We start from the raw sequence: 13,508 nt of genomic DNA, 5'->3' as shown, positions 1-13,508 counted from the left end.
TTAATGAATTATCTATGAATGTATAATATAGTCAGCACAGCAACCCCTCTGTTTATTTATGACCTTAAATTCAGTTTCTTTTATGCTGCTCCCTCGTTGTCAGTTTTCGATAAGCTAGAGATTTTTATATCAACTGTGACAATTGCACCAGAAAAACTACCCAGCTCAAAGAATGAGAAGAATGGGAGTCATTCTCATCTATCAGCTATTATGTCAAGCTGCCTGCAGACTCAGGAAAGCATAATTTTATCCATTTACACTTGGTTAATATTTTTAAAATATTCTTCAAATCTGTAATGGCTAAGAAAAAAAGTTTTAAATGAAAGCTTCGACACTAGACTACAATCTTGTGCTAAGAGATGACAAAATCCGCAGCCTTGGAAAATTATAAAACACAGGGTGTTAGCCTAAATAGATGCACTTGGGAATATTTCAGTTCCTCTGCTCTATTTCACCAATGTTAATAACCGCAGAGATCTCAGTGCTAAGCTTGGCTGCTTATTAGATTTATGTTTGTCTATTAGGATTTCCAGATTACATATGCTAAGAGTTTCTGAAGCTTAGCCTAAAGGAGAATCATGTATAATGTTACTAACTGGAAAAACTCAGATAAGAACCTCTGATAATCCAGTTTCACTACAAGAACCAGACAAAACCTACTTTGAGAGTCTTATTTAGAATGACCTAGTGTAGATTAGCAATGCCACACTCATCAAGATGAAGAACAGAATGAAACATTCTTCTTACCGCAAATACATTATTTCTCTCATACCTGGTAACTATTTATTGGTTGTCGAACACATTCATGACCAGAAGTTCCATTTCCAGATGTTACAGACGGGTGCTAAGGAGAACTGAAAGACTGCCTCACACAGGCGCATCCTTGTGAAGCATGGAAAGCCCCTCCTAGGTTTGTTCATTCAGATCTGTGCATTTCTTTTAAAAATGACTGTTTTCCTGAAACTCATTATTTCACCCTTTATGGATTATCTGAAGTTTTTAGTTAAAATATTTCATATCCATAGCAATTCTTCTATCTGGTTCAGTGACTTTCCTCTTTTTGTAATGTTGTTTCCACATTTAATTTGTGTTGCTGTGAAAACCCTAATTTTTAAAAAGGTTAACAGCCACCTCCCATTTCATTTGAATTTGTTGTCACTTTTCCTCTGGTGGATCTGACTTGTTTTGAAGCCATTCTGGAAGCCTAGTATGAGAGACCTGATCTATTGCTCCCAGAGAAAGTAACATGGTTATAACTTCTAGCACTATTTGAGTAATACTTACAAATACCAACCAAGATTATGGCCCTCTTGTGCAAGGCAGTGTACAAATACTTTGTGAAAGGCATCTCCTGCTCCAATCTTATAATCTAAACAGACAAGACCAGCAGGATGGGAGAAAGGAAGTATTATACCCATTTCACAACTAAAAGACACACAGAAATTCCAGTGACCTGCTCAAAGTCACAAATGCATTTGAGGCAGAGCTGGGAATTAAACCCAACTCTCCTGAGTCCCACTCCATTCCCTTAATCAGAAAATCATCCTCTCTAAGGCGTGTACCAAGAAGTGAGTGGAGAGGAAGAGAATGTTTCAAGAAATGAGAGATTCCAAAGGATCAATTAAATTAAAAACCTCCCACTAACTTGGATGCACATTGGATTGGGCCCTTAGCCCATTCTCCTTAGCTAAGGACTAGACAGAACTCCTTGGGGCCCAATCCAACTGAGGAGGTTAAGGTAGAGAGGTACACTGAAGGCTTCAGGATGAAAATTAAGAAGAAATGCAAAACCAACAGTTACTGATAAATGTCTGCAGCAGTTAGAACGCAGATTTAGGAGTTAAGTATAGCTTAGCTAAGGTATAGCCTCCACCTGGTGAAGGCTCAAGATGATAAAAGCTAAACCAGAAAAATATTGCTACATTATATAAGGGAAATTCATGTTCAGGTACATCTAATTATTTTCCTGTTAATAAAACAGGCTCAGAATACTCAGTTTAAAATAAACATAATCCAGGATACTTCAGATAGTACAGCCAGCGGACAGGCCCTTCCATCTTACTAAAAATATAACATCTGCACTTGTATGATGCCTTATACCCAAGGATTTTAATTCAGGCTCACCCTTGCAAAGCACAGAAGTATTGTGGTCCCTGAGACCCAGGGAACCCGTCAATGCCAGCTGGAGAAGGGCACACCACACCAAAAACTGACACACTCATTACCCCAAATCACTCCTGTCATAATATGTATCTGAACGGTGTCACGTAAGGTATCATACGCAAACTGTTAATACACTGGTCATTAATAGTATTGTGTCATGCATGTTTGGGCAGCGTATAAAGAATTATAGGTCTGTTCTGGAAGTATGTTCTTAAAATGTTTGACAAGCAGTGCACAAGCCCAGCCAGTCCGAGACGAAGAAGTGCTGCTTCATCTGCTTGACTGTCTCCCCAGCGTAAACTGAGCAAGGTGAGGCTAGAAACAATGGAAATACATTTGCGTATCAGGTAAACAAAGCCATCAAACTAGCAAGTAGAAGAGATGACCACATAACTATCATGATGGGGGATGGAGGCTGTATGAACAGGAAGCCTTCCTGCCTCTTGAAACAGAGATAATGGACTTTGGGAAATATGAGCAGAAACAGAGGGCCATTTTGGCAACCATCACCTCAGGGACACAAAAGGCCAAAGCTTGTGAAAGCTGAGAAAGGTGGAGCCTTTGACCAAGGGGGCTAAAGTCTCTGGGAATTGACTGTAGGTGAGAAACCTGCTTAAAGATTGTAACTTGCTGAAGTTTTAGTCACCAGAAAGCATTTTTGTGTTTTGATTGTAACCTTTCATCTTTTCACTCTTATTTGACATCACTTAAACCTATATCCTTAGTTTTGAAATAAAACAAAGTTTATTAACAATCTCATCACTGCTATAATGAAGTGAAATGTGGGAATTCAGCTAGACTAACAGACTGAGGTGTACTCTGTTTCTTTAGGGGAAGAGAACTTAACTTCCGTGAGTGTCCAGGATGAGGGACTGAACACAGTAGGATGTCTCCAGGGAACTCAGCAGCTGGGGTTAATTGACTTTTACCTGCAAGGCAAGGTTTGGAAGGCAGAGCCTGAACGGTTTGTTGACAAGGCAAACAAGCTGATGTATCAGGGAGCTGACACAGTTTAGCAGTAGCAAAGTTTGCTCGAACTGCAGCAGGGCAGTAACATAATGCCTCACAATTCTGGGTGACCAGAGCAAGACATCTGAGTCCTCCCATTTTATAGAGAGACAGAGGTGGAGCGACTTTCTTAAGCTCACTCAGGATATCTGTGGGCAGAGCCAGGAATACAAGTCAGGTCTCCTGACTCCAAGTTCTCTGCACACCTCAAAGTCCATTAAATGTAATGCTTGGGAAGGGAAACGCTATTTTCTATTTCAAGTGTATGTCTTTTTAAAAAGGTAAATGATGCATAAAACTGTCCCAATGCACACTTCTCTCAATCTCTCATCATGTGTGTAGCCTCTCAAACACTTAGAACAGCAAAATCACTCATTTCTGCTGAACTAAGAGCACACATGATGATATTCTTGGCCTATTAAGAGCAGCAGAAGCCCATGTACCAAGATCCAGTTTGACAGAGCTTATTCCCACTGCAGTTTTTTTCCTTTAATGTTTATTTTGTTTAAAATGTTGAGGTTTATCTTAGTGCTCTTAAAAGCAATGTCACACTGTCTTGGGCACTCCAGTAGCTACAGGATCAACTTCTCACTAAACCAGAAAAAATAGCAAGAAAAAATCATCAATATTTCAGCAAATTCCAAGTCAAATTCTCTATGTTCACAACTCTTTTTATTCACTTTTTGCAAAATATTCTAGCAAGCTAAAAAAACTAAAAAGGGCTTTATAGGTCAGGCATGAGGTGGTTTGACAGAGCTGGGGTGAACAATTTTAAACAAATATTAATGGAGAATGAATTTTGGGCCAGTCCCCATGATTCATTTAATCATGCAGTAAAATTAGATTCATGACTACTTTGATTCATGTATTGGGCAAAGATAGTTTAATAAAGGTTGGGACATCCAATCAGGAAATGGCCACTACATGTTTTAGGTGACCATTCAGAGTGTGAACACCACATCCAAGGTCTTGAATACAAGAAAGAATGCAGCGATGAGTTTGTGAGCAATCCATTGACTTGTAAATATTGCTGTTTGTAGACACTTCCCAAAAGGGAAAAAATCATTAATATTGCTAAATCGGATGTTTAAAACTTTTCACTCAACTCTGCAAAAACACCTCAAAATTGACCAATAAAACCCCTTTCATTCAAGCTCTGGGCTTCACAGGATCAGCCTTACAGTTCAGCCGCACAAAAATTACAGGGACAGATTCCAGGCATAGGCACAAGAGGTGTTTTAGGGCTCCATGTTCTGGAGTCATTTGATATCAAAATCTCAGCTTTCGTTTTTTAAATATTGTGCTCCTAGCCTTCATGCTTGTGAAAAGTCAGACAATGTGAACTGAATACAACTGCTGCAGCAAATCTGCAAACAACCTGAAGCAATAGCTCTAAGAGTTGGGAATTACCCCCTTTACCTCTGAAATTGCTGATGGTGCCCTCAGCATAGAACTGTGGGAAAGGAAAGGCCCTAGCTGCTACTACTACATCTTGGGTTTACTGAAATGATATTGGTGGCAAAGTCCCACACACACACAGAGTCCTCCCTGCTCCTGTCTCAACCCTTGCCCACCTGAAGACAGCGAAATGGTGTCCAGGGAGAAGGCAAAGTACCAGCCAAACCAAAGGGAGCAACAGTGGATTCCCCACAAGATAGCATGGGCCCTCAGTGACTAACACCCCAAACAGCAGCAGGACCATGCTGGTCTGTGCTTAGTGCCCTAAGATTGCTCTAATCTGGCCCTGGCCCAGTGACAGTCACTACCTCTATTGCCATAGATTTCTTAAAGTCAATAGTCTTGCGTGAATGAGAATCACATTAGGATGTTTGAATTTCCATAGTCCAGAGGGTACTCATGTACTGCATGCCAGATAATGCTGAGTGAACTACTTGCAACAAACCTCAAATGCCAGGCACCAGCACATATCCTGGATAAAATTCCATCCAGATGCAAAAGGAAGGAGGAGAAACAGAAAAGCAGGCCATCAAGTTCCACTTGACATCTAAGCTAAGTATTAGCTCCTTAGGCTTGTTAGAAAAAAAAATTATTAAAAATGGTGGGCATGTAGGAATTTGCCTTGCTAGCTGACTTTCACACTAGAGACGAGACCACCATGAAAGCAAGCCTGCAGGATTTGGTTTGTCAGCCCCTTGTGGACTGAACTAGATCCAGCATGGTCTGTACAGCTCTAGTGCTGAGCTTTCTCTCAGGGAACTTGAGACATCTGAATGTTTGGGGTCTTAAGAAGCAACCAAAAAGCATCTATGGCTGGGAATATATACCTGGAACAAGCAGCAGTCTGTTGTACAAAATTAACTTGAGGCGTTTCCACCAGACTCATCCTACCTACTACAAGGGTCCCTCTAAAGAGCAAGCACTTGGGAAAATTTTACATATGCAGAGGGACTGTAATTCCAACTTCCTTAGACATAGGTGGGAATTTGTGACAACTTTTTTTTGTTACCAATAAGTAGAGAGACTAGAAGAAATTCTTCACACGTCCTAGCAAGGAACCACCATTAGGTGCGATGACAAAGAAGAGTTTTGTAGGTCTGCACACTTAGTTTACACCAGAAGATCAGATGACAGGACGGGGTAAATAAAAGTATTTGTCAGCTCTACAAAGGCCCTGCATTGATTCTAGATGCAAGGTGATAACTGTAAAGAACTATGGAAGCTCAGAACTACACACACAGCGCGCATCTACTTTTGTGCATCAGTTTGTTTCCTATTCAGCTGTGATTTCACAAATAAATAACGCTGAAATTAAGAGCTGGATCTGATATCCTCCTATATCCACCAATCCACATCTCCAGTGCCACATAAATGTGCACTACCTCTAAATGTAATAAGATGGCTGTTGCTTGACCTTTAAGAGTACTCTGAGAACATTTAAACAAGTGATGCTTCATAAAATATAGGGAACCTTAAAAGAGCTAAATAAACTATAAGAAGGCAAGGTCTAAACAAGATTTTTTTTTTTTTTAAAAGGACAAAATGTCCTGAAACTCCACTTCCAGCCTGCCTTCTCCAGTCACTAGCTATTGTTTTATTACTCTCCATTAAGAAGTCTTCCTTATTTGTTCAATCATGAGTTTAGTCAGGACACATTCAATATATAAAAGGTTAAAATAAAATAAACTAAATGTTACTCCACTTGGCAACCAACACTAAATCATCCATTCTCCTTGATTTAAGCAGTTTGAATTCATGACGAATGATATTTTCAATTTTATTTCAGACTAATTACTACTTATATTGAGGGAAAATAAGTTTATGCATATTTCTTTGTATTTTAACCTTTTTTTAAAAAATCCATTCTTTAAAGAATGGGTAGACTCAGATTTAAACAAAAATGTCAGTAGTTGATTTATTTCTGCCTTCTGCCTACTCTAGTTGCATTTCAGAACAATCCAGACCAAATTTAGGCTGGTAAAGGAGATTGAATTTTTTGAGACTGCAGTAGTAAGAGGAATCAAACAGATGAGCTTAGAATAACCCTTACAGTTAATAACCCAAGCAGTTGAACCTATCATCAGTTGTCTATATTACTTTTTCGGCCTTGTTAGACACATCTGACCATGTCGACACATTTAACTGGTTTAGGTTCCTTTATTTTACAAATGCACAGAGATTTAATGTATGTTCTAGGCTGCATTATTCAATTACTGCAGCATTAATACTATCTGAAACTAGTTAGCAATATATATACGATCACTGGTGAAATAATGTACCCTTTCTGAGCTTTCAGATACCTCTTGAACTCATTTTAATTATTTACTAACACCAGAACTGAAAATGTATGAAGTTAAAAGTATTGTACAATCTTTTTACTATTTGTGTTGAGTAATTAATATTTAATAATTTAAAATTTATAATATAATTTTCTAATTTTTATATATTTTTATTGCCAATATTTACTAATGAGAACAGCTTCAGGGCGAAACAAATTTCTAGAATTACAATTGGCCAGAAATTCTAAGTAAAGATTTTTCTTTTTTCCAGTATTAGAAAATGCAGCTCTCACATAACCATGCATGAGAAAATGATTTCCTGTAAAGAAAGTCTGCAATAATTCAACACACCATTCCATTACATGTGAAGTAGTAATTCTCACATTTTTTCATAGTGTATTAATCAGTACCTCTATAGAAAAATAAAACCTAGATTTGTTCCCTCTATCGTGTATAAAAGGAGACCTGGAAGGTTTTTTTTAAAAAGAAACAAGTTGTCTGTTTTACATCTAGGAATTCAGGTCTTATCCAACACCAGAGGGCTCCACGGACAACTACATGGTGACAGCGCAAGGATCATGGAAGAAAACCTGAGAGGAAAGTGATTTTCATCCCAACTGCTTATCACTTTGTTTTGTTTGCTTGTGTTAAGCCCTACTGAATAAAACACTTCGAGAAAGCTCTGATGGCTAAAGACTTCACACCCCACCCCATTCCACCCCCAACTCATACACATTACATCCTCAATGAGTGGTCCAGCAAGAACAGGGAGGGCCAGTCTTAACATCTGATATTTATGAAGAAAAGACTAAAGAGAAAGTAATGCTTTCAGACCTTTAGATATTATAAAGGCATAAAAAGTCGCTGATCAACTTTAAAATACAGATCCTCTTGTGGACAACTAAACTTCAACCTCATATTTTCCCTGTGGACTGAAGTGCTTAGTTACATAAAGTTGTAATATTAGGAAGAAATAGTGGGAAAAGTTGAAAACAAATTCACTTTAATGTGTTAGATGCACGTGCTTGGTTATGACCCTCAGTAATGTATCTATTTATTTCATCTTCAGGGAAGAGTGGCATTTATTAATGCCAAGTCTCCTTGCAGTCTCCACCACTAACCTCTCCAAGTCATTCTGCATTTTGGTTCTGTCCCCCTTTTTGTTACTCCTCCAATTTTGGTGATGGCTGCAAATTGTATTTCTGCTGAAGTTGCACCCTAGACACACCTGACAAAGAAAAACACCTGTAACAATGCTGGTTCTGGTGGGACCCAACTGAGAGTGCCAATTCAGGACAAACTGCTTAAAGCAGGGCAATTACAGCCCAAGGCTAGGGTTTCTATGCATACCAAGGCAAACCAAACCAGCCAGACAGAGAGGACTTTGGTCTCACCCCACTGGCTAACCACATGTCACACAAGCAATTCCCTTAGACACTCCAGTTTCCCAGTATCACCACCAGTGCCACTCATTATGGGGACAAATGGTTATGAAAACCAATACCCCAGTAAAAGAAAAAAGGTTCTCTCGATCTCAAAGGACCAAGCCCCAGACCCAGGTTAATATACAAATCAGATCTTACCCACAAATCATGCTGTTGCCAATCCTTTAGAATCTAAAATCTAAAGGTTTATTCATAAAAGGAAAAAGATATAGATGAGAGCTAGGATTGGTTAAATGGAATCAATTACATTCAGTAATGGCAAAGTTCTTGGTTCAGGCTTGTAGCAGTGATGGAATAGACTGCAGGTTCAAATCAAGTTGCTGAAATACATCCACAGCTAGGATGGGTCTTTCAGTCCTTGGTTCAAAGCTTCAGTGTAGCAAAGTTCTTTCAGAGGTATGAAGCAGGATTGAAGACAAGATGGAGATGAGGCATCAGCCTTTTATAGTCTTTTCCAGGTGTAAGAACACCTCTTTGTTCTTACTGTGGAAAATTACAGTAAAATGGAGTTTGGAGTCACACGGGCAAGTCCTTGCATACTTTGCTGAGTCACAAGGCATATCTGCCTTCTCTCAATGGGTTAATTGTATAGCTGATGGTCCTTAATGGGCCATCAAATAGGCTAGGGAGAGCTGACACCAATTTGTCTGGGGTCTCACCCAGAAGCATAGCATAAGTTGGAAATACAGACAGTATAGAGACAATATTCATAACTTTAACTACAAAAATGATACACACATAGACAGCATAATCATAATCAGCAAACCATAACATTGTCTTAGACACCTTATTTGACTCCCTTTATACAAGATTTGGTGCCACTACAGGACCTTGGTTGCAACAATGATCTATACGGTCCCAGATTAAGTCAATAACGTCACCTGACAGAGATAGAGAACAGAAGAGCTTTTTTCAAAATACAATGAAGTTGGACCAAAATAAAACCCCAAACAAATTCTTTTTACCCTTACTTTTGAAGAAAGTATCACTGCTTAGAGATCAATGAGTCCTTCCCAATGGTGACATAAGTGGCTCCACAGACCAGAGTATGAGAATTACTGATTTAAGGAAACCACCTTTTCACACACAAACCAAAAAGAGTAGGGGGAAAAACACCACAAAGCGGCAGTATTAGGGCTTTTCAAGGTATACTACATAGTTCCATAAATAAATTACCATGATTACATTGAACAGTGTCTAAGAATTTATACTAAGTAATTTAAAATTTAACAAGAACACACACAACAGAATCCACTTAATCAGCACATCAAATGGATGGGCTTTCATCCCCATTAAACACCAACATTCAATAATTCAATAGAAATACTTCTGCCTGAATGTGCTGATCCAGCTCTATGTTGCTGGAGGCACAAAGGTAATACAAATAATTAATGATAAGGCACATGTAGGGAATGAGCCACTTTATTGGCAGGGACACTGGGGAAGGTGTCTGATGTGGTAGAACATCCTGGGTTGTAGGTGTGGAAAGACCAAATCAGCACAGATAGGAGCAAAATAATTTATACCAGCCCTCTGTTAGAAGTGAACAGCTTTCACTTCCTCCTTTATTGAGAATGAACAGAAAAATTATAAGAAGGGTTTATAGACCACAATACCACTAAATCACCTGGAGTAATCCCCATTAAGGAGTACTACCTGCCCTATTAAATAGAGCTGCCATTAACTACTGTTAGGGTTAACTTGTTTCTTTGGAAGATATCCCAATTCAGAGGATTACTATTTGCAGTTCCCCTCCCCACGATTATATCACTAATATGAAAAACAAATGAGAAACTGAAAAAGCCTGTTGAAATACTAAGTTTACAGATTCACTACCCATAAAATCATTAGACCTCTCCAGCACTATGCACATTACAAATGTCAAAACAGAGACCTGAAATTTGCTTTTAACTACACAGTATATTAAGTGAGGGGAAGATTAGCGATCAGTGGTGTCAATAGGCAATCTTCATCTGCAAAAAAACAGCCAGTCTTTGATTTAAAGCTTTTTTGTAACTATGGCTGTTTGTTTCTAAAGAGAAGTGTAAATAAAACTATGTTACATACATACACACACCCCTTTGTTATTAAAATCCCTATTTTCATTTTCTGCACAAGAATTTTAGAGAAAATAGGCAAATCCATGTTTATTTTGTTTGGTAAAAATAGAGATTGATAACTGAAACTTAGAAAATATTTCCTAAAGTTACTTAGACATTTCTCCTGTTCATTCTGCTATACTCTGTTTGAAAAACAGATGCACCTATCCATGTACTGTACAAGATAAATAAATTAAGAGTGCAATCTTTTGTTAGACTCTTGTAAACAACTAGCAAAATGAACTGCATACTGAAATTATGCATAATCCACTGTTCACGCATAATTGATTTTTTCCATTGTATAATATTTAACCAAGTGGCAATAATATCTGGCTTGTATCACACTTAACTCCTAGCACCTTATGCGGTGTTCACATTAGATCTCAATATACGTAAGGTCAGTAATGTGGATGGGAGAGCTTAAAAATATATGTAGAAGAAAGCTGTGCAACTCAAATAGAATCCTTTCCTCAAATTCAGTACTGAATTTAAAATTTAGGGCCAGATTCTGTGCTGTGTCAAAAACATGGCACAAAAGAGGCAGCCTAGAGGAAGGGATGGCAAAAGGTGGCTTTATATCACTTACACTCCAGACTGCTAAGGGGGTCAAAATAGCCCCTTAATTATCTATATTAAATTATCCTTGGGAGGTCTCTAATTTACAGCAACAGCTGATTTGGAAATATTTCTTCCCTTGACAAAATTTCAGACAAACAAAAAGTCACATTTTTTCTGTACAAATTTTCAAGTTTCCATCAAAAAACAATTTGTAGTGTCTGAACTCCTCCTCCTCCCCTGGACACTAGGCAAATTTACAAGAATGGGCAGCATAGGGCTCCTTCATCAGGGGAATTTCCCCCAGTCCCTTATGGCTTATTTATTGCACCTTTACATGTGTGTCTGTGTAGGGGCCAGAACTGGCCAACTGGTATGTTGTTTAAATAGTCCGCTCTAACTGAGGTGCTGTGTTTTGTATGACAGAACCTGAGGCCATTCACTCTCCTGCTGGTGATAGCCCATCCAAAGTGACAACTCTAGAGTGGTCAGTTTGGATGAGCTATTACCAGCAGGAGAGTGAGTTCGTGTGTGTATGGGGGTGGGGGGGGTGTGAGAAAACCTGGATTTGTGCTGGAAATGGCCCACCTTGATTATCATGCACATTGTAGGGAGAGTGGTCACTTTGGATGAGCTATTACCAGCAGGATAGTGAGTTTGTGTGTGTGGTTTTTGGGAGGGGGGTGAACCTGGATTTGTGCAGGAAATGGCCCAACTTGATTATCATGCACATTGTGTAAAGAGTTGTCACTTTGGATGGGCTATCACCAGCAGGAGAGTGAATTTGTGTGTGGGGGGTGGGGGGGTGGAGGGTGAGAAAACCTGGATTTGTGCTGGAAATGGCCCAACCTGATGATCACTTTAGATAAGCTATTACCAGCAGGACAGTGGGGTGGGAGGAGGTATTGTTTCATATTCTCTGTGTGTGTATAAAGTCTGCTGCAGTTTCCACGGTATGCATCCGATGAAGTGAGCTGTAGCTCACGAAAGCTTATGCTCAAATAAATTGGTTAGTCTCTAAGGTGCCACAAGTACTCCTTTTCTTTTTGCGAATGTATTCCTACTGTATGAAACACTTTGAAACTTTCTTTTATTCTATATAGCAGCATTAGGCATAGCTTGAGCTGTAAATTTACTTTAGTGAGTTAGTGTTTATTGGGTAAAAAAGTGAATTTTTAATAAAGTCAAGCTCTCTAGAGAAAAATTCTTCCACAGATTGAGTTTAATATTAAAGCCTGTGTTTTATTTTAAAATGTATCCTTTTAAGAATCATTGCATAAGAAATTGGCTATACATACAAGCACGATTTAATCATCTAAGACTATATTTTGGAGGCAATCATCCTCTCAAGAATAACTCTGACTGATTAAATAGTTTGAGCAAACTAGTGCCTAAATTCCGAGAGAGAATTTGATTGTTGGTTTAACATGGATGAAAACAATATGGGTAAATTATTTAAAATTGGCAAAAACAGGTGCTATATTGCATAAGGCAATAAATGAGACGTGGGAAATGATCATGGACACTAGAAAGAACGAGGAGTACTTTTGGCACCTTAGAGACTAACAATTTTATTTGAGCATAAGCTTTCGTGGGCTAAAGCCCACTTCATCAGATGCAAGCAGCGGAAAATACAGTAGAAAGACACACACACACAGTGAAAAAATTAGGGTTGCCATACCAACTCTTAACCACAAGTACTCCTTGTTCTTTCTGCTGATACAGACTAACATGGCTACCACTCTGAAACCGGTCATCATGGACACAGAGACTCATGAATAAGACTGTGAGACTGTCACAGAGGTGCAGCATCTGCAGCACCACCAGGCTGCCCCCACTCCCAGCAACCACAGTGCGCCCCCCAGGCTGCCCCCCCATGAGCACCCGTGGCACCCTCCAGGACACCCCCCCCCCATTTAGTCAGGGGTATATAGTACAAGTCATGGACAAGTCACAGGCCATGAATTTGTGTTTACTGTCCATGACTTTTACTACAAATACCTGTGATTAAAACGTAGCCTTACCCATGAGTCCTTAAAAAAAGATTGAGCCCAGTGTTCTCTCTCATATTCTCTCATTAAAGCAGGCTCCAATCTGCAAGCTGTGTGAGCTATTTCTGAATACACATGCTGTATTTGCCTACAGAACCCTGGCAATACAATTATTTAATGAATTTACACCAGTATGTTCAGATATCTGGAATTTGAAGCCAAGGTTCTTTAATGGCTTTCTTTCATGCATCCCTTTAAGTTGGGGGGAGGGGAGGACAGGTGGCTTTTAGAAATGTATTATTTTGGAATCTAAAAGTGCATTCACTAAGGTACCAAAATTGCCCTCAAGCATCTGAGGGAAAGTCAAAAGCGGGTGGAAGAATCAACTTCCCCGGTGCACAGAGCTAAAGCAGAATCTGAAGTCTAAAAAAGACCTCTGCCCTAACACACCATATATAAGGTTGGGCTCCCCTAAACTGCTGCTGCACACTGCTATATTGTGAACCCCTG

The sequence above is a fragment of the Lepidochelys kempii genome, chromosome 10 (assembly GCF_965140285.1).
Source record: "Lepidochelys kempii isolate rLepKem1 chromosome 10, rLepKem1.hap1, whole genome shotgun sequence".
Lineage (NCBI taxonomy): Eukaryota > Metazoa > Chordata > Testudines > Cheloniidae > Lepidochelys > Lepidochelys kempii.
This window is presented reverse-complemented; position numbering follows the sequence as displayed.